The following is a 22,158-nucleotide window of genomic DNA, read 5'->3' as shown; positions in this document are numbered from 1 at the left end:
AAATCCATCGTGGAATGCTGACATCAGGAGTCACCTGGGAGCAAGAGTGAGGCATTTGACACCAAATGGGAAATAAGCAGGGAGGAGTGATATTATGAAGGGCCTTGAAATTTAGCTATTTAACATCTGATGCAGCAGAGGGAAAGCAATATTGCCAAAATGACTGGCTAGCAAAATGTTGTTTGAAGCTGCAGTGTTTATGCATATCTGTAGATACAAAAATGCTGCTAGCAAGGATTTTCTTGCTATTTTCTAAGCCCGTGAGAGACTTTTCTCTCCCACAGAAGAGGTAGCAGAGTTATGTAAACAACCAACACCCGCAGCTTTGAAAAGTCTTGTTTATGGTACAGTAGAAAAATATTTTGACAATGGATGTTTTAGGATTTTAGCCAATCACCCCAAGGGGTGGCTGGTCCTTGTCCAATTAGACTATGAAGAAAAAAGTCTATAAAGAGTTTGTAAAATAATTAAATAAATCAATCTTGCTGCACAATTCCTGCCTGCTGGATCTTCTCTACTCCTCCCTATGGCTGTGGGACACGGTAATATACCCTAAGGTTGCAGTAATACATATCAACATAGAAATTAAAATTGGGTAACACTATTAAAACAGAAAGGTTTGATTTTTTTTCTATATTCAAATTAATTTCAAAACCCCCTGCATTCTTCATAAAACAGAAGCATTGAAATATAAACAAAAATAAGGTAATCTAATGAAAGAAACGACTGGCATAATTTGACCAGTTACACTTCACTGCATAATGCTGCCATTAATTCTAGCAACATTGCTGGTGGAACAGGCTGAAATTGCCATTTCTAACAGAAAAAATATTTTGGAAGACAACCAAACTTATGATGGATGTAGGCAGGCACAAATCCATTTAAGTCAGTGATGCAGCACTTGTGTCTGTCAACTGTAATAGTCTCTCTTGATATTTCATGAAGTTTATGACAAACAAATTACAATATGGGAAGAAAGCAAAACTTGCAATGTACTGCACTGAGATATAGATATGGCACAAGAGTTACTTATCAAAACATGCCTGTTCCACTTCATACAACTTCAGTCACAGAAGAGCTCACAGAAAATATAATACAGGCATAAGATACAAAGGTTTTGAAAAATTTAAATACTGAAGAACACTCTAAACAACAGATTATTTTGCCCTATATTTAAAGTGCCACTCATAGCACTCATTTTAACCCTCAGTTATCTCAAACAATGTATTTGCAATTCTGATACCTACAAGAAAGATCAGATTAGTCTCTCAAAGACTATTAAGTGATAATTAAGTAGATTTACAAATTATATTTGTCCTCTTTAGTATCTAAAATGGTCTAAAGATTTTTTTCTATCTACCTTCAGCAACTTACCTTCTATATAATATATCTAATTGTTAAATAAGAAAGAAATTATTCTTTCTTTATAAGAAAGAATTCCGTATATTGAGCAAGCTGTTCTGAAACATCATGTAATACAAAGAAGCTAAATTACTTAACCACTTTTCCTAGAATAAAGTTCCACATGAACACAGGAGAAAATTAACCAATTGCCATCATTTTTTTTGGTCTTCTGTAGAGTATAATTACCAGTAAGATCAGCTTGGCTTTCCAAACACTTTCATAGATGACCTCAACTTCTCATTTTCAGGTCTTTTCCCAGATAGATACATTCAACATTGACAGGATATTTTTCTTCCTGATTTTTCAGAAGTCAAATCAAGCAAAATTTAATTTTAGAGTGTAAAAAGATCCACTAAGCGCTTCCGAATGGAAATATAGCTTGGGTCTCCAATGAATTTTCCCCATCACACCACAGAAGATAGCAATTTTTATCCCTCCTTTGGAAGATTCTCATCCTATTTGCTATAGCGTAACACTGAAAAAGTGTTTGAAAGCCTCAAGAGATACAGGATGTCATCTTTTGTTGATAACTAAATTGGTATGCAAAATGGTTAATAATCTCTTCCTTGACTAAAGGGGAGGAGTTACAGCTCTATAGAAAAAGATGAGTCAGGAAGTGCTTCCTGTAGAAAGCAGTCACAGAATTTTCTTTGAAAGCCAAAGAGCTCCCATCTCATATTAAAAACCTTTCTATACCTATTCCAACAAAGAGACTTTGGTTTCCACAGTTCTGATAAGAAAAAAGCCCAAGCCAGTAAATTATTTTATATTTTCTTTTACACTGAACTATTTGCAACACAGAAACTGCAACTTTATTATTAATATCAGTAGAAAAAGATAGAAAAGAGGAAGAAAACAAAAATTTGTCCATTGCAGTAATGTACTACTGAATGTGTTCAAAGAAATACTCATAAGGTTGGAATGTTATACTTTAGGAGGTTAAAAATCTGAATGACTTCATAGAATTTTTCACTGAAGAATAACTTTTTATTGTAGATGTTACTTTAAGGTTCCTGAACAGCACAGAGAATCCCACTCAGCTGAGAAGCTCAATTCAAGTTTAGTTTAGGAGTACACAACTTACCTGTGCTCAGTACGTATTAAGGTTTCATCCATCTCCAAAACCCAGCCCTTGCTATAAAATCTTTTATGGTGCATATATTTTTAGAGAAACACATTAAAACTTAATATTAGTTAAATTTAGTAACAAGAACAAGGATAAAGCTCATATAGCATCAACTAAAGTCAAATATTTAATACACCCTATTAGCATATCCAGGCTTTAGGACTTAATGACTGTCAGGTAGTCTAATATTCTGGAGCTCTGGTACAGCATCACAGGGACTGTAAAGCACCAGTAGAGCTGAAGAGACAGATAATATATTTATTGCTTTCCAATGCTCCCACAGGCATGGAGTGCGATGTACAAATATACTCAGATCCGCAGATCTATCAGATCAGGTGATTAGGCAAAATTCTGAAGCAAGCAGGAGTACTGTTAGAAACAAACAAATGTTACAATTTGAGACCAAGAGAAATTAGAAGCTCCTGGCAGAGGTAATTGCAGCAAGAATTTATAAGCTTTGGATGCACTTTTCTGACACACACTGTATTTAATTATAATCACAATAAGTGTACTTTCACACTACCCTCAATATTGTTTGATTTATGTACTGAAGCGTCCCTTTTCAAAAGAATAGCTAATATTTTAGTCCATTACAGAGTGTGAAGAGCATAAGATTGATACCTAGTTTTCACGTTTTTACAGTAGACACTGGCAAGAAAGTGGCATAAATTATTGTTATTTCCAATAATTATTTTCATTGGTGCAGCCTAATTCAAAAACCTCTTCTCTGATATTTATCAAAAATAGAAAATATTATCTGGAAGTTAATGAAATAAAAAATCTGTTGTGAAAACAGCTGGAAATAAAACACCACCCTACCTTTTAAAATAAACACAAAATTAATTTGTGAGAACATGTATTGGAAAACTGGTTTAGAAGGTAATATCAGAAGTGTGGAAATAGAGCACATATTAACCATAGCATCTCATCACCCCACACTACCTTGTGATTGAGGCAGGGCATGCCTTCAGTCATCCCTCAAAGCAGTACTCCCAAGGGTCTACCTGAATGAGTGTAGCAGGCACTCAATATTTATGCTTTCATATTACCTAACACATGCAAGGAAATGGATCCCTACCTCATTTAAAACAAACTTTCCCACCACCATATCCATCTTTTTTCCCCACATTATTTCACTCTTGAAGGCTCCCTAGACTCTGAGCCTCTCAACTAAAAACGACTGAGACAAATCCGACCTCTGAAGTTTTAGCAGAAGTCTGAGTCTTTCCACTCTAAGAAGTAATGCAGTACACCTCAGCACTGTAAGTGCCTCCAGACCAAGTTTCTGTTTCAATATACTGACAACCATGTGGAATTGAGGAAAAAATAGATACCTAAGGATCAAAGCTGTTCTAGCATACCCTTGCCTCCTTAGAGAAGAGATCACATGAAACATGAAAGCCTTCCAGCAGATTTTCTCTCCCTGATCATTCAGCCACTTGTTGCCCTCCAGGAGGCCATAAAATTTTTCTACAGTGGAGCTGTTCATTTCTTTCAGCATCATGTAAAAATCCCCCCAGGACATAACTCTGGTAGGAGATACATTTCCAGGGTCTGTGGCATGAATTCTACCTGTTGCCAGCAGCTGCCAAACTGGCAGGACCCACCTAGGAAATACAGCTTAGAGGCTCTTACACTCTGGATCTCAGTCATTATCAAAATTTCACTCAACCCAGGTTTTATCTCCCCAGTAATTTGATGCATTCAAAATAATTGTTAAACTGACCATGATTTGTACAAGCAAGTTCTCTAAATATGGAAAGCTGGAGATCTTATACTAAGCAATGCATGGCAGTTATTTTAGGGAAGTGAGTGCAGCAAAAGATACCACTGTAAATAATAAAAAAAAAGCACATTTGTTGGACATGTAAGGCTAAATCATTAAATGTGGTGAAACTATTATGAACTTTGATAGCACCTATATATGAAACATATGTATGCATAGAAAGATTTGTTACCTGTGTCACAATAGTGCCCTTTTTCCCCCAATCCCTTCTCTTCCCAAACTGGTTCTAGCAGATCTCTGGGGGGAAAATAAACCAAAACCAAACCAACAAACAAGAAACTGAAAAAAACCCCCTACTTGTGTTTGTGTATTTCTGTTGTTCTCTTCAGCTTGAAAGAAGCAGAACTCTTCCTCCAGTTAAGGGAACTTTCGAGCCATATGACCAGTTCTGTGGCATCTGGGCACCTCAGCCCGTCTGTTCATGCATATGTGTGCAGTACAGTGACAGCTTTACTGCACATTAGTCAAGCATCATGTAGCACATTTCTTGACAGAGGCAAAAGCAGTTTATGACTTGAAGCAAATAATTTTATCCCAGGGGCTTCTAAGAGCCAGGCAAAAGGCCAGGGCTTAGGTCAACAGCTTGGGAGTTTGGCAAATATTTCCTATCATTATTTCTTTGCAAGGGTCTGTCACCTGATTGAGTTGAAGAATGTGACCAATTTTTATGAGAGAGAAGGCACTTGGAGACAACAAATATGGAGTTGCTGTGGCCATGAGCATGGGTTATTTAAGGGTAGAATCACAGAGCCTCTGAGACTCAAAGTGACCTCTTAAGATCGTCATGTCCACACCACCCTCTCTGTTCATTCAGGGCCAGCTACAGTCAGTTGCCAGGTTTGTGTCCAGATGGCTTTTGTATATCTCCAAGGATGGAGACTCCACAAAGTTTCTGGGCAATCTCCCTGGGCACTCTATCGCTTGCCACTAAAGTCCCTGTGTATACAGGGCTACCAGGAAAAGGAGACTTTCCCTCAGTATAAATTCATGTCTACAAAATGACACAGGCAGCAGGTGAAGCAGTCTGTATGAAGGCAGAAAGGTACAAAACCTCCCTCCAGCTAAAGGTAAGGGCAACGTTATGTGGTACCATAAACCCTTTACCTGCCCAGAAGTTAAACATACAAAGCAGGGTGCAGTGAACCCTAAGCTAGCACCAAGCAAGTTATCCCCCAGGATTGCATCATCCTGATGTTTTTCTGCAGGGAAAGCACATGTATTAAACAAAACTAGATAATACTCTTTGAAGCTGCCCATAGAGAGAATTGCTTTGGTACTACGGAAATGATACCTTAAAACATCACTACTCATAACTCTGATTTTTCTGGACATTTTAAAGGATAGCAAATTTTAAAAAATTAAACATCTTAGAGATTGACTGATAAAGGCCAATCTTACTGTAATAGATTCCACAGTGCATTAGAAGACTGTATCATTAATATAAGAGGGAAAAAAACAACCACAGAAAAATGGATTCCAGCACACAGACAAGTAACTCAGATTTTGCAGTAAGAAACTCCGTACCTATTTAACTGCCTCTTCATTGCCAGGAATATTTTATATGCCACTACAGTTATCCATCAAGTACAGGAATACTAAAAATGTTTTACAAATACTTCATTCTTCTAAGTCAAGCATTTCTTAGAGAAATAAAAAATCCTGCCAGTTGCACTCTAAAGGTCATGCCAGCTATAAAGTCTAATAAAAAATTTCCAGATGGCAGCAGCCAATTTCCAATAAGATTTAATTTGGTTAATTGACTGTCTTATTTACTAATTTATAGCAGTATGCAGTTCATTTAAATTAACCTCATTTGCTGTCATGATTTAAGCAAGGTTAAACAACCTGGGATTTTTTTTTTAATTGTGTGTAGGAATGACAGAGTCTACTATATAGTGACATACTAATATAGCCATCAGAGTCCCTCCTTTTTTTCTGGTTTTTCTTTTTGTTGGTTTTTTTAGAGAAAAGAAATATAGGAAATATTGACTGCATCAAATTAGTGTAAAAACTATTTAAACACAGAAAATTCCTGTTATAATTACATTAATCTTTAAAAAATCCCAAACAACCCCTGGGTTAGAAGGGAAAACAAATGGGCCAACTAATGGGAATACGGAACTGACCTCAGCTAAGAGGGCTTGTACAAAAACAAATTGTCTAATGCATATGGTCATCAGTATTTCAGCTGTAGCACCAAGCCCTCCCACCTTGGTTCTGCAAAAAGTTAATCCACAAAATCAGCTTTAAAACCTAATTTTTCTACCCTTTTTCCACATTCACTGGAAGGATAGAAGAAATCTCTTTTTCAACCCAAGCCCTGGTGACAATTAGCTAGTTCTCAAAGGAAGTAAAAGAAAAAGGCAGTACTAAGCTGCAATAAGATATTTGTGGATTTACTTCTGTTTGCTTATCAGATTAATCTGGGGCAGTGCTTTGTTTAACCCTGAATTACCTTGGTAAGGGAAAAAAGTTTCCCTCAGAGAAAGAAGCTAGCCATTGAAGTTATACAAAACTTTTCCATTCCTACAGACTCTTTTGATTGAAGGTTTTGTCTGAAACCTGAAACTTCCTTCTGAGGAAAAAGCTGCAGACCTTACTGAGATGCCTTGTCTTCCTTTCTTGGAAAAGCAAGAGAGTGGGAGCCTGGGAAGCCGGCAGAGATGGGGCTGGATGCACATCAGCTCCTGAACCCCAGGCATATCTGTCCCACTCAGACCACTTCTGGTTGTGGTGCTGATCAAAATCTGTGGAGAGCATAGGAGAGAAGTGGCTGGAGTATTTTCTAGTTCCTGAATGGCACAAAGTTAGAAGAATAAGCTTTTTCTGCGCTCTCAACGTGTTCATTGGTGTTCAATGACAATGTCCTTGCTTGCAAGGTGTTTTAATTTCAGAAAGGATTTTGGGGTTTAGTTTTGCCACTGGATTTTAGATTTCTTCTTTGCCTTTTCCAGTTCTCCAGAGGAGGAATTTTTCTTTTTGGTTTTAGTAGTGAAACATACAAGTACAAAACAACATAAGTGGAAGAATCTGAAGCTTGAAGAAAAAAGTTCTACAAACTCCAAACCCTTTGTTTTTAAGTCCCTGACAATGACTACTCTCAGAAATATCTGTTATAAAAGACCACATTCTCCCATCTATCACATAAAACTTCATTTTAAAAAAAATTAAAAATCTAATACACCTATAAACAGTACAGCTGGCTTCATTTTTAATGGGGCTTGATATATCTCCACACTAGGGAGCTGTTTCAGACATAAGTGTTTTTGTGAAATGTTGGCAAGAAACACGCATAAAACGATGAAAATGTTGTGCAAGATGACTTATTGGAAGGTCAAGGATTGCTGTGACCATGCTCTGCTCACTAGAGTTCTCAAGTTTTCCTGACATTTATCACAAGTTCTACCCTTAAAAGGCAATCTTCCCCAAAACTCAAATCTAAAATTCCCTCAATATGTATAAAAAGCAGACTGTGCCTCAACATAAAGCAGTAGAGGCTATATTCATATTATCATACCTGCTGTAAACTCTGAGGGCTATAGGTGCAGCTATGACAAGACTGCTAAATAACTCATTTGTACCTGATGCTGCAGAGGTACCTGCTGCTCACAAACAGCAAAGATCTGGCTTGGGTGTTGAACGTCCTTTGCCTTCATCACTTTATAAGTTTCCTAAATGCATTGATGACTTCAGAAAGTAATGATTTACTTATTCTATGCAGTGGGAAATCTTTCATAGGTGCCTGAGCTAAGATGTCACACTTCAAAGTATTTTTAATGGGCAACTAGCAAAGCAATTTCCTGCACAGAATTTGGTAGACTATTTTTCCTTCATCTTTTTCTTGTTTTCAACTAATACCCTATTACTGAGAAATAAGAAGCTCTAATTTCCAAACCAGCACTCAGAAATGCCTCGGCAGTGTGTTAATGTACAACTGGAGAGGAAAAAGTGGCTCCTGCCAAAGAGGGCCCCTTCTCAGATTTCCTGTCTGAAACAAACATTCTCCAGCTTTTGAATGAAAATTGACAATGTAGTGAAAACACCGAGGAAATATATTAAGAAAAAGTAGCACTTTCAGAGTAAATGTCATGCAGCTCTGCCTAAAACACATGCTCAGTACCATCTGTTGTATACAACCTGTGTGTCTCAGCTGCACTCTCAGCACATTACTGTTCCTCGGGGCATCACTGGGTGTTTTCTCACTCAGCAAATGTTGGATGTGGAATTAGATTGGTGGTATATTGAGATAATTCAGGGTGTAACACATTCATCTGATGAATTTGAAAAGAATGTCTGCTTTGGAAACACAAGAAAATTGATTCAGCACCCCACTAGATATATTTTGAACATACAGGTAGTTTTAGCCAGGCTCAGATTTCAGCCTGTGAGAAACTGGCACAGTAAGGTAGACACGGCAGTGATTTTCTGTTCTCATTTTGCTTCCATTATTGCCAATAACAAGAGAGTAGAAGAAGCACGGGTGCTTCCGCAGATGATATAACTGAAGCTATCTTTAGGAACATTGGGCAGTAAGGAAAAGAGTATCTCTTGATTGATAAATTGCACTCTTAAATGACCCCACTAGTTCAACTGCTAAAATATATGCTCTGAAATAGATTTTGTCAGGTAAAGTGATGCAGGATTAAGAAGTGCTTTATTGTAAGGATTCTCCCTCTGTTTCCTCCTAGTTGATATTTATCAGTCTTTTAACCTTTTAGGTTGGAAATTTTCCTCTTGTCTTAAATTGCCTGAACAAATACACAGATTTCAATATTTCAGCTTTTGTTTCCTTGAATTCCGGTGGTAATTTTCCCGCTAAGAAATACAAGATAAGACTGACAGAATGTATTTGGAAAATACAGTGGTTTCAATTTTGAATAACTAATCAGAAAGGATGTTTAAAGTTTATGATACTTACATGTATATACATAGTGCTTACTATTGTTAAGAGGCTGTAAATGTGTATCCACTTGGACATCTGAAAATGGAAAAGCCACAACAGTTTTAGCAGTACTCGGTTATATTTTCTTCACTGTTTTCTAACCTATAAATATAAATTCTACAATCTGTTTTTTTGCCACTATATGTTTGGATTTTTTTTTTACTATTTACAGTGGTAAATTTTCCCATTTGTTAGTTTTTCTCCATCTGGCTCTGTCAGTCACAGTTGTTTTTTATATTTTGGATCAGCATGAGCTGCAATCATCATATTACTTAAATATTTATTGTTTAATATGGAAAAACACATATATAAAAATTAAAAACTGTGCCAAAAAGCAACTAGTTCTCTGAAAGTTTTAACAGAAATACCCCAAAGTCTTCCCATGTTGTTAACTGTAATTTCTCTGTTGGCTTGTTTAGTTTTCATCTATTCTATTTCTATCTGCACAGTCTCTTCCTACTGTCAGTATCTTCTTCACCTCATTTGTTTTCACATGCTACCTCACCTGTCCACAGATCTCCTCAGACGCTAACTTCTTGACAAATGTACTGCTGCAGATCAGTTATAACACCTTCCTTTTCCAAGGAAGCCAAGATATGAAAATATAGGTTCTCCTCAAGTATCCACCATTCCTCATTTGCTTATATCCTCTACTTCATTTTCTAGACTCACACAAACTCTGTGGGTGGAACACTTAACACAAAATATTTATAATCAGCATCTACTGTCTCAGAAAAGTTTGCCAATAAGAATGACTCCATGAACATTCTTTAGGCTCCTCTCTCAGTATCTTCTTTTTATTTTCTTTTTTAAATTTATTTTATATTATTTTTACCTGTGTCAAATCATAAAGTTGCAGGAAACTCTCCCATAGAGTAATACCTACAGGTGAATTATTTGCCTACCATCTTTCTATGTAACTATGGAAAACAGCAACAAATTCTAATTTCACCTGTATCAGAAATTGACACCTTGAGCCAAAAGTCAACTTAAACATTGGGGTTTTTTGCCTTTTATCTCTAACATTAGCTACTTCTGATCATTTTAACAAAAGTATATTACACAGATAGATCCAGTAAAAATTTTAGTGAATGCCCTGCATCTGTTCTCGAGAGGGGTTGATCTGATCAAGATGGGTAAAAGACTTATTATATCTCTTCAGTCCAAGCACTACTTGATTTTTATAAGAGCAATTAAATCTGGAATAGTTTTTATTTGCTGTCTTAACTCAAACTCCTTATTTATTTTTACTGGGCAAGCCTTTGGCATTATCTTTACCATAAACTTCCCTCTCAAATCTTTAGTATACTAGTCACAATCTTTTTGACAGACCTTCCTGCTACAGGGATTTATCTCCACTCTACAAAATAGTGATTTAATGTCCATTTTTGGTATGTTGTCATTTATTTGGCATTCGGAGCCATCAGTCCTGCCTGTTTATTAAGTTACATTAATATTGTCCTGACCCCTATATGATTCTGGTATGAGGCATGATGACAGAGGTTCCTGACAAGTCATCTTGTAGTTCATTTAATTATAAGAAAAGTTTTGCCTGTTTCCACATTTCTGCTACATTTGGTCTTCTGCAACTTAATGCAAAGCATATAAATTCCAATAGTAATTTTACACTGACTTTCATTATTTTAGGATTCAGTGTCAGTCTTTTGCATCATTATAAAATAATTATGCAAAGAGAAGGAGGCAAAAACAATACTGGGAATCAAATTACAATCTGGATCTTCTTTTTGCATCTTAAGAATGAGAAGGTGCTAAATGCTCTGAATATATAACTTGACTGAAATGCATATGTTACATGTAAGTGGGAATGCAACTTTCAAGTGTCAATGCACATCCGGGATGTTTATTTCTACATAAACAGAACCAGAACATATGGTCAACCAATAACAGTGTATCAGCAAGTATGTTTTACTCCTGAGACCACACCATGAAGAGAATGTGCAATCATATGCTCCTTCTAGATATTGATTCTTGTCCCTATTCAGCTGTCTAGGTACAAAAACAATGGGATGCTTTTTAGAGAAACAGCAATACTGTTGATTTCAGTGTCAAACTACTAAGCCTTGAAATACATTCTACTGTGATTGTGCTCAAAATAGGAAAGATGTTATGTGCTAAGAAAAAAGTTTACTCTTCTCTATATCTCCTCTAATTTGACTTCCATCCCTTAAGCTACTTAAGAAGAGAGTGATGCCTTCTTAAACTTCTTAGAAAAGAGAAGAAATATGAGTACTGCACATCACCAACACAGCTTTTTCAGTTACAAGGCAAAAGTCTAAAATCTATAAGGATATTATTCCCATCCTCTGAAAGACAAAGTAAAGGTTTATTAGTTAAAAGAGTAAATTTTGTCTGAAACATTTAAAATATTTATTTCTGGAAGAAGTTAGAGAAAACCAAAAAAACAACAATCCCCCCCGCCCTGATAATTCTAGAAAAATAATTGTTCTCCCACATTCAAAATGAGGCCAGTAGCCATAAAAATGAGTAATTAGGATGCATAAAAGATGGTAATGAGCAGAATATGACGCAGATGCAATTAGTATGATAAGAATGTAAAAGCAAGGAAAATAATATTTCATAAATTTCAGATTTTATAGAGAAAAAAAGTGTAAGCAGTCAGAGAAATAACTACATTTTCAATGGACTACTTAAAATATAAACCTCATTCTTATGGTATTCTGTTTATGAGTCTCCCAAGCAAAATAAAGAAGAATGGACTCCTGTTTTCTAAGGCTATGTGTGGGAAAAACAGCACTGTTAAAAAGACTGTTTAGTTTCTGTATCTGAAAATTCCTTTTCCAACCCTTATTTGTGCCTGTCAGAAATGAGCTCTCTTGGCTGGCAGTTCAATGTACCAGCAGTAGTCCATCTGGCTGGAAACCCTGAGGAGGAGCTACATATTTGCAGATAAAACAGGCAGGACTGCAGTGAAGCTAATAGATGCAGGCAAAATGACATGGTGAACTTTCATTTTTAAAGAATGGGCTATGACATAAAGATGCGGAAAGTAAAACTAATGGAGAGAAAAAGAAAAGAGACTGGATTAAATTCTATTTGAGGATGTCTAGTTCAACCTACATATAAATTATAATACCAAGAAAACCATTGCCATAGTATTTTAAGAGAGTATATCTGTGAAATAACAACATGACCATAAGTAGTAACCCAAACATTACTACATGGTTGTTTCTATGACCCTATTGAAAGGTGAATGCTACTACAGCCAGAATCATGCATATTTTTATTTTCATCTGTTTAGTCATACAGAATTACTGACTAGGTTTTGGTGCTATATAGCATACTGTCATCAGTTTCACTGAATAATGTATCCAGAAGAAAAATTTTGTGGGAGTACAATGTAGGCATATAAAATGACTTTTAAACCTTCTGTAAATCATCTTTCATTGCTACACTTACAAAATTTGGGATTGTGTATGTGCCTTCCTAACAGGATTCACAAAATTCTAGGTCCTGGGACTGAAATATTCTTTCTCTCTGTTCAAGTCTAGATGTAACTCTTCTGTTTAAAACCATAAGAAATAGAGCAAGAGAGAGAATACAGGGATTGCTTAACATTTTTCAGAGGAACATTATGTTATATATATGTTATGTATATCATTTTCCTGTAGGGAAAAATTTTGAGTTTTACAGTTCTTATTAACTTCAGCCAAAACATCAGGATCACAACACTATGCAGGGTTGGGATCACAAAGTCATTCTGAACTGAGAGAAAAATTTTCAGTTAAATGATTTAAATTCCTAAAATTTTAGCAGCATAACAGCAGAAAGTTTGAAATTTTCAGAGCTGAAATTTCAATACTTCATTTTTCCTGGTTTTCATCTTTGCTTCATAAAGCACTAAATGCAAGTAGTACTAAAATCAGTACTTAGTTATTTGTGCAACCACTAGGTGTTTTCCTACAGCACAGTTGCAAAGAAGTACCACTGTGCCTCATCTGGAGTCTGCCAACCTTATAAAGTGAAAAAGTTCCCAAACAGTGCAGCACTGCCAAAAGACTTAATTTTATGATGTCTCATGATATATTATCTCTCTTAAAATTTGTAGCACAAAGATCTGCAAATTACTGGAATATTTTGTTTACAGTTTGAATGGATTAATATCTGAAGTTTATGGTTAAAGTTTGTGGCTGAGTCATAAGCAAAATATGTTAGAAACTCAAATCAAGTGACCAATCAAAACATTAACTATATAACCATTAAAAAAAAAAATCCTGACTTTGGAAGGTTAATTTTTTATTTTATTTAAAAGAAAACAGGTTCAGGAATTTTATTATAATTGAAGGAATGCTACAGCAGATTCTTGTGATTAATTAAAACTCATATTTCACTTTTCAGTCTGCAACTGTGCTCTGTAATCTGCTGAGGTCTTCCAAATCAGTGCTCAGAAACAGAATAATTATTGTTCCTTCTTATTTAACTGCATTCATCTGAGGAGCAGAATCAAGTATTTATGCTCCTTAAACCTTTTTAAAATAGAGTTATTGATACAGAAATTAAAATTGCATTTATAATTTTTGTCTCTCCTATACTTATAGCAGAATCATTTAAAATCTTCATAGCATTGCCATTTGCTTAAAAAATGAATCTGGGTTCAACAAGTAGAATGCTTGAAGAGATGTTAGACTTAGAAAATAATTACTGCACTCATCAACTCCTGTAGAGGTTTTCTAAAACCTATCCCCATAGATTTAAGTCACATCTTCATGGGGTAGAACTGTTCCTATTAATCAGAATGTATTTTAAAAATGCAATGAGCTTTGGAATTGTGTCTCTGTTCCTTGGAAGAAAGCTCTCAGTCTTAGAAATTAAATTCAGTGTTGTGGTATTAAAAAATCATTTTCAATGTTGTCATCAAAATTAAGGAAAGGTCTCCAGTGCCTTTTTTTGTCCTTAACACCTTTGTGAAGATGTAGAAGTCGGAGAGAAATTTCACTTAAAGTAAACTCAGACCAAGAGAATTAAAGCAAATGAGGGGTTTTCCCCATTTTAGATGACAGTGAATGTTTTCAAATGTGTCAGTATTTCAGATTTGTGGCAACCTAGACTGGTATCTAGCAAGTTTAAAGCATATATGCTTTCCATGTATTGGGTCCTAAATTAGAAATGAGATCCTGAGAGGTTACATTCACCTACTTATCACATTATAATATTGTGGTTTGTTTCACAGGCCTGATGGCTACTAAGGTACTATTCTGCTTTCGGCACTATTCAATTCTCTCCCATGATCTTTCAGACCCAGAATTTTTTCCTGTCATTTATCTTAGAGATTCTTATGATGGTGTTATTGTAAATAAGGCAATTGCCTGAAATGACAAGGAAGACTTCCCAGTCGTATTTTATTATGTAGCATTGGATTTTTCCAGAAAGAAAAATATAAAGAGTTGTATGAGTGAGAAAGAATTTTGTTTATTATTATTATTTTTCACAGAGAGCTATATTTGGGTTTTTTTTCCAATATAACTTTTTTTTCTTTTTTAAAGGTTATTGATAAAAGATAAATAGATGTTATGGACTTACCAGGACTGTGCTTGATGAGCTGTACTACTGAATACACAAAATTTAGAAAACACAGTTGGAATGTCTATACCTAGAACTTAAATCAGTCAATAATATTAAGTCCATCAATGTCAAATAAATTATTATCCCCATATTCTGTAACACATAGCTTCCTTTTTTTTTCCTGTGCAAACATCCTTTAATGAAGAATATCTAAACTAAAGGGATTTTCTGGATGATAGAGTACCGTATGCTCTGCTGTCACCAGCAGCCACTGATCTGTTTTGTAACAGGTTCAGGCTCCTCAAAACTCATTTGAGGAAACTAATCCAAAACCTGATGGCAATAATTTTCATGGGACTCCTTCCAATGCCTCTCTGAAATGAATATATATGTAGCAGCATTGCTGTTAATGATCTTTTTAATTCCTTAATGGATATGTGGACAACACGATCAGATTTCACTTAGGCTAAAATGCCTGAGATAGTTCTGCTGTACATTTGTACTGTTTTGAATACCTACACTATAAACTTGAGTTTCTGGAATCTTCAGCATTGCAGCACTACCAATCCTTTATCTGCATTATAAATAATGTATGTATAGAGGTTAACACAGTGGGGATAGTTGTAGTAAATTTGGATGCTGATAAAATTAACCTCTGGACTGCACTGTGAAATCCTTGGGTACAGGCTACACTCATGTATGGTTACATTCTGAACACAGAAGAAGGCATAAAATACTTGGATTCAGCTTATGACCTGTGATCAACTAATGTATACAGAACTTTTAAAACAGGTGTGCGACCAGGAACATAGAAAAATAAAAGGTAGAAAAAGGGAAAAAATAAATTAAATAAAATACAGTATTTGGGGGTTTCACTATTGAGTTATCCAAATTCTTTTACTCCAGTGCTAAAGGACATCCAGTTTTTCCTATCTGAGTCCCCTGCATTTTTATACATCCTGATGTTTGTTTTCAGCAAATTAATCCCTCTAACATAATCATTTTTTCTCATTTACTCTTCTAATAATTACATTGTAATGAAGTTTGGAGAAATTAGAAGTACAGCAATTCCTTTTTCTATGAAACCAAACTAAACTCTTCAAAACAGCTCCACTTCATTCCATTGGAGTTTGGCACTGCAGAGTGTCAAACCTAGCAGTTGGTTATTAACTAGTTTCCTATACTGTGACCATGACCCACCATTCAAAACTCCCAATTTCACTTGATAGAATGTGCATACCTGCATATTATTATGCTTTTACTTTTGGAAATTAGGAGCATGGCATTACATCAAATGTTTACTTTTCAGTCTCCACCAGCGCTGTTGATAAATCGATTTATAAATCCCTACTCTATTGTGCAATTTCTTCTATTGGGATTTTCCTTACTGTTTTTCAGGTTCACCACCAGAGGAAGAAATTCAAAGTCTCAGCGCCCTGATACAGGTAAGGATGGCAAGATTAATTTTACATGGTAGGGTGTGCACATTCAACCACGACTAACAATTAAAAAAACATTAAAAAACCCCAAGATCTGTATTGCTGAGACATGAAAGCTCAACCACTGACCTTATACAGATCTATTCAAAATCCTGTATCCATCTGACTGGGGAAATTGGGAATGTCTTTGTAATCATCTCCCTAGACTTGAGTACGAACAGCATTCCTTTCACGATGAAATCAAAGACAATAATGCTGCTTATGTGGGTGAATAACATTAAATATTTGAATAATCCCTCTGGTTTCCCTCTGAAAATTCTAATGAGGCAACAGCTACTTTCATGTATCATCACAGCTTCTTTTTTCAATAACAACAATACAGAATCAATAAAATAAATACAGCAGGAAAAAGTCTTACAGAAGAGGGAATCCTAGTCATTCAATAAAGGAAAATGTTCCTGAATTCTTTAATAGATTCTACGTCTACCCACTCCTTTGAAAATGTGAATTTTATTTCCTGTTCCTTTAAATAGAAATGCTCACTTTTGTATTATGATTTTGAATACTTTTTTCCCTTTCTTTTTACCCAAGGTTTTTCTATCTATTGTATTTATATGTACCCATAAGCTTGTTTGCACAGCTTTGTAATGTATGGCCAAAGTAGGTCACTAGCAGGTAATGAAACTAAGAATTTATTCCCAGGCAAATGTATCTGTTAGGTACTGTTCCGAGTAATGTATCACATGCTCATCAAAAAAACCTGAGAACTGTCAATTTGATGAAGTACAACTCACATCTCATTAATGTTGAGCACAGAAGCAATATTCTGCATCAAAAATGACTGCTAAAATATTTGCAATTACCAGCTGTTCAGAATCCATTTTATATAGATAAAAAACATGTCAAATTTAATTTATCACGTGTTTTTCTGTCATATTTCTTTTTCTTGCAATGTACTGAAAAGCTATCTAAACTAGAACAATCAAACAGGAACAAGCCCGATGGAGAGCTGCAAGGATGGTTTGAGATGATATAAGAGGCTGAAGAATCTGAATTTTTTCAGCCTGAAGAAATGTCTGTAATCTTGTGTCTCTGAAACAGATCGTGCCAAGGGTCCTCAAATCCACTGCATCTGTGCATTGAAAGGCATATATGCCCCAGCAGTATAGCTGAGATGACATTGCATCCATAAAGGATGAAGTAAACTCATCTGATTTTGGATATATGTGTTTCAATAATTTTAAGCAACCTGCCTTAGAAAGCAAAATTTAACATGATTTTTTTTTTTATTATTTTAAAGGAGGGGTGTGGGTCAATTTCATTTAAACTGAGACTGAGTGTAGTGGTTTGGTTCAAAATATCCATTACTTACTTAACAAAAATTCGAAATCAAAGCCTAATTTTTTCCAGTCAATTCCCATGAAAGGTCTTTTATTATTTTGCTCTATCTGACAAATGGGAATACAAAGAAAAAACCTACTACCCAAGAAACTGCAAGACTGTTAATAAATCTCTTTTATTTGTTAGTATCCTTCGCTGTTATTTCCAAAATCCATTTTCTTTTCCTTTTCCATCAATAAGGTTTTTGTTCCTGACTGAGAGCTCACAAGAGGAGAAAACATCAGCTTTCATGATTGCCCAGTAGAGGTATTTAGTTTTTCCAGGTTTCCAAGTAAAGGTTGAAACACATTTATTGATTAAATTTATAGGGGATGCTCTAGATATTCTCAACATAGCCTTCTTTGTTACTGATTCTTAGCAGAAAGGTTATATATATATTTTTATTTCATAAAACAAGACATGCATAAAACAGGATTCTCCACCATCCTGTTATTTTAAAGCAATTCTGGTGGGATTGGGAAGTTCAGTCCTTTGCTAGTTACTTTTTCAAATACTAGGAATAAGGCTGTAGAAACTAAACTAAATATAAGTTCAGTAGGTCTTCAGGTTTTTTGCAAGCTAATTTGATAGGGTCTGCTTGAAATAAGAAAAAAAGAAGAGATCCCTTATTTTTAAAATGTCTCCACTTGGCTGTAACTAGAATTCAAATGTTTAGCATTTTCTCTTTGTTTTAGGCCTGATTGCAGTATAAAGCTAGTGTATGTCTACAAATATCCCAGTACTATGACTTGTGACTTCAGACCCTCTCCTGTGGTTCAGCATTCATATTCCACCATGAGAACTTCTCTTTCTGTAGCTAGACATAATGTGGTAATGAGATGCTTCTCTACAACTCTACAATTGACTTTGTCCCACACTGAGCTTTGATTATTATTATTATTTCTTTAGTATTAGCAGTGGCTGTATGTTTTTAATGTGAAGAAAACTTTTTGACCTAGAAAGGCTTCAGTCTAAATTGTAAAGCAAATTTAAGTATTAAAAATAAACACAAAATCCCCAAATCCCAAAAGAAAACAACCCCTCAAAATTGCAATGATATCCTTTCTTCTTGTCAATAAACCATTAAAATATGCTGTGTGGTCATAGCATGTATTCAGTAAATAAAAGAAAATATTTAATTCTGTGACGTGTTTGGATGTCACTCAGTTCAGCTTTTTGTTGAAAAACCTGTACATTCTGTTGGTCTCCTTAGGCACATAGCAATGCTGGTGCCTTCACTGGATGATTAAAACTTTTTAAAAATGAAGAAAGACAAATGATGAACAATAGATAGCAAATATGCTTCTTTCCTCTAATGCATGTGTTTGCATGCACATGAATTCAAATAGACCTTCCCAAAAACATATGCGAGGCAAGTCACATTCACATGGATTCTCATAACTACTGAGCACACTGGTGGGTATTGATTCAGCTGGCATTTTCAATTGTAGCAAATGCTTACAAACATTGTGCTAGCAATACCTCAGACAATGTGAGATTGAAAGATGTTTTATTTGGCTCAAATGTACATATAAAATTACCTTCTTACTATTTTCATTCTTGTAAGAAAGCTTACCTGGACACAGTTTACCTTGAATGAATAAAGAAACACTTAAATATTCTTTTCTCTGCTCCTGATAATGGATTGCTTTGTCTTTTTTTTTTCCTAAGTAGTTGAAGAAAATCTCCAGTATTCTGCACACCATAATTTATTTCCTAGCCATAGTGAATTATTGCTCCATTTACCAGTTCCTTAATCAACATCTACATCTAGCAGTCAGGGCAGATGGGGTTCATAAGCCATATTAAGTTCTGATTGCTTATTTTTTCTGGATGGGATGTGAGCATACTGTGAGTTCCTGTTATTGGGTTTCCTTCCCTGTATTTTATCTGGGCTTTCCTCCTCTGAAATTTAAGGATATGGGCTCAGTTCAAATATGGGTCCAACAGCCTGTGCAAGCTAGATGCCCACATAACAGCATTTTTGTGTCCAAATATCATCACATAGACAGATAGCTGTGTTATTAAAGAATGAAGATTCTTTGAAAAATTGTCCACAGTCTTGACATTCCCTTATTTTAGATACCAATGGGTTGCCTCAGATGTCAGGATGTGCATTTCTCTCTCTTTTCCTCAATGTGCTTCTAAATGTAATCCCTTTGCATCACACTTGAATTAGATCATCCCAGAAGTATGGAGGATGTTCTTATCCTCCAGACCTCCCATTTCCAGAAAGATGACTGTGGTGGATCACCATTATAATATTTAACTACATGGATAGGCAGTTTTTTTATTGAAAGCAAAACCTGATTAGAATTTGACAGGTTTTAGTGTTCTCTGCAGAGGTATTCCTCACATGAAAGATTATCTAGCTCTTAATTCCTCAGGTCTGATGGAATAAACATACCAGGAAAAAAAAATACATTCTTTCTATTCAAGATGTCTGGTTTAAGTGGGTTTTTTCCAGCTAGATTTCTGCTTATGTGAACTGTACTTTACAGCCCCCACTACCCTGCACCCTCTCTATGATTAATAAGCACAATATGCTAAAATTCTTCCATTCCTTAATATACTCTGCATATTGAAAATAACATTCAGAAAAATAGAGCCTACAGGAGAAGAGTATTCAAGGTCTCCAGATCAGAAAATCACACTGCATTTTCAGTAGCTGTCAGTCTTTAAAGTGAAAATAAGCAAGTAAAACTGAGCTTCAAGAAAAATCCTGGGTCATGGAGACTCTTAGTAAATATTTTATAAAAGTTGTTACTGTCTAGACAGAAATCTGATGTAAGGGTTGCATACCATTAGCCAAAATAATAATCAATATGACAATTTTGGCATGGAAGCATAAAGTTGACTGCAACAATATCAATAACAGCATGAATCATCGTGTCCTACTATGCTAATTATGCTTCTAACTTTAACCATTAATACCTGCATAAAATATAAATTAAGAATAGGTCCTTTACAGCTGTCATTAGCCAACAACTAAATATCTACCTTTCCTGAAAGTACTGGATGTTTTATTAATGCACTGCATTGGTAGATTACATGAGTAGATAAAAAGTCCTTCTCTTTTTAAAAAATCTTTTCATAATTTTAAATCAGATAAAGCCTTAATAATGAGCTGACATATATTCTTTAAGCAGCTTACATGATGAGGTTGCTGTACATATCCGTTTGTTATCCATTTTAGCTTACTCTGCTCTTCAGTTCATTGTCAGCTCCAGATATTTCAAAACAAGTTCTCATATGAGAAGCTTTTCAAACAGCCTCTTCCAGATGCCCCAAATACACCACTGATAAGGTGGAGACACATGCAGACCAAAAAGTAATTTATAGCAATATATGTTCTTCTTGCTACAGCTAATGTTTTAGTAAAATGGTCTAGGAAAAAAAAAGGCTCTAGAAATTCTATGTAATATAAAACTTGTACTGGTGATGTATAATGTAGTCACTTAGCTGCTGAAAGAGGTCTCATATTCTACCATTTTTTACTTGAATATGTTACAGTTAAAATGTTCAAAAAGTTTTCCCTATGGTCTTTCCTGGCATTTAGCCTGAACTCAGTGTATGCAAGAAAAAAAAAATTTATGCATTATCATAAGTATAATCACAAATGTTTAAAACAGTAATCATTTACTTTGGTAAAAAAATATAATTATGGTTTGAGGCAGTTCTGATACTCTGAAGCAAACTTTGTCTCGCAGATTTTCTTTTCTTTTTTCTTTTTTTTCTTAATTAACAGTTTTTATTTACTGTTTATTACCTGTTTTCCTCTATTTAAAGAACACTATATTTGCTCTACAACTATTCATGCTCTCCTTTCCAGAGACGTACCATGTTGTACAAGTGGCTGAGCTGAAAAAGAACAAAAAGTCAGCTCTAAGGAGCAGATGATTAAATATTTGGAGAAATGTAGGTATGCAGCAGTGTAGCACAAAAATTACCTAGAAGTTATACTGGCCCACAAACTACATATTGGCACAAAAAGAGCATCGTGCTGTTGTTTCAAGATAAATCAATGGTACTCTGACGGCTTTAAAGAAATATTTTATAAGGAACAGAGAACATTCTCCTAGATGTTGGTGAAGCTGCATTCAGGAGATGAGTCTTGGCAAAACCTAAGACCAAAGAGAAACTGGAAGGATATAAGAGGTTAGTACTAACCACAGTATGTGAAATTATCAGAAGATTATAAAACATGATCTGAGAAGAAAAATTGAAGAAACTGGAAAAGTCCACTGTGAAGGAGATGAAGTGGTAACAAGAAAGTAGTCTTACAGCATGTAAAACTTTATTACCACTTCAAAATAATGATCCATTCTCCATTACATCTGTTAGGAATAGCTCAAGAAGATTTCTAATTTGCAAAAGTATAAGATATTTGGAGAGGCCTTCTGTCCATAAAAGTAATGAAATGCTTCATCAAAATAACACTTCTCATTTTTAGCAATATCTATATAAATGTGTCTTGGATAACAATGACACACTTGATTTGACTTTTTAAGCAAAGGAAATTAAAACAAGAAGTATTTAA

At 35.1% G+C, this 22,158-nt stretch overlaps 1 protein-coding gene across 6 annotated transcripts in view; it reads right to left on the bottom strand.

Moving 5' to 3' along the window:
• Positions 1-22,158, bottom strand: part of RALYL (RALY RNA binding protein like) — a 382,211-nt gene that overhangs the window by 282,302 nt on the left and 77,751 nt on the right. Inside the window, exon 2 of one of the 6 annotated variants that reach the window (XM_069005019.1) lies at positions 9,235-9,294. The exons of the other annotated variants lie outside the window; for them this stretch is intronic. The gene's annotated coding sequence lies outside the window, so the exon portion shown is untranslated. The remainder of the gene's footprint in view (positions 1-9,234; positions 9,295-22,158) is intronic. 6 annotated transcript variants of the gene reach the window in all.

The sequence above is a fragment of the Aphelocoma coerulescens genome, chromosome 2 (assembly GCF_041296385.1).
Source record: "Aphelocoma coerulescens isolate FSJ_1873_10779 chromosome 2, UR_Acoe_1.0, whole genome shotgun sequence".
Taxonomy (NCBI): domain Eukaryota; kingdom Metazoa; phylum Chordata; class Aves; order Passeriformes; family Corvidae; genus Aphelocoma; species Aphelocoma coerulescens.
This window is presented reverse-complemented; position numbering and strand designations above follow the sequence as displayed.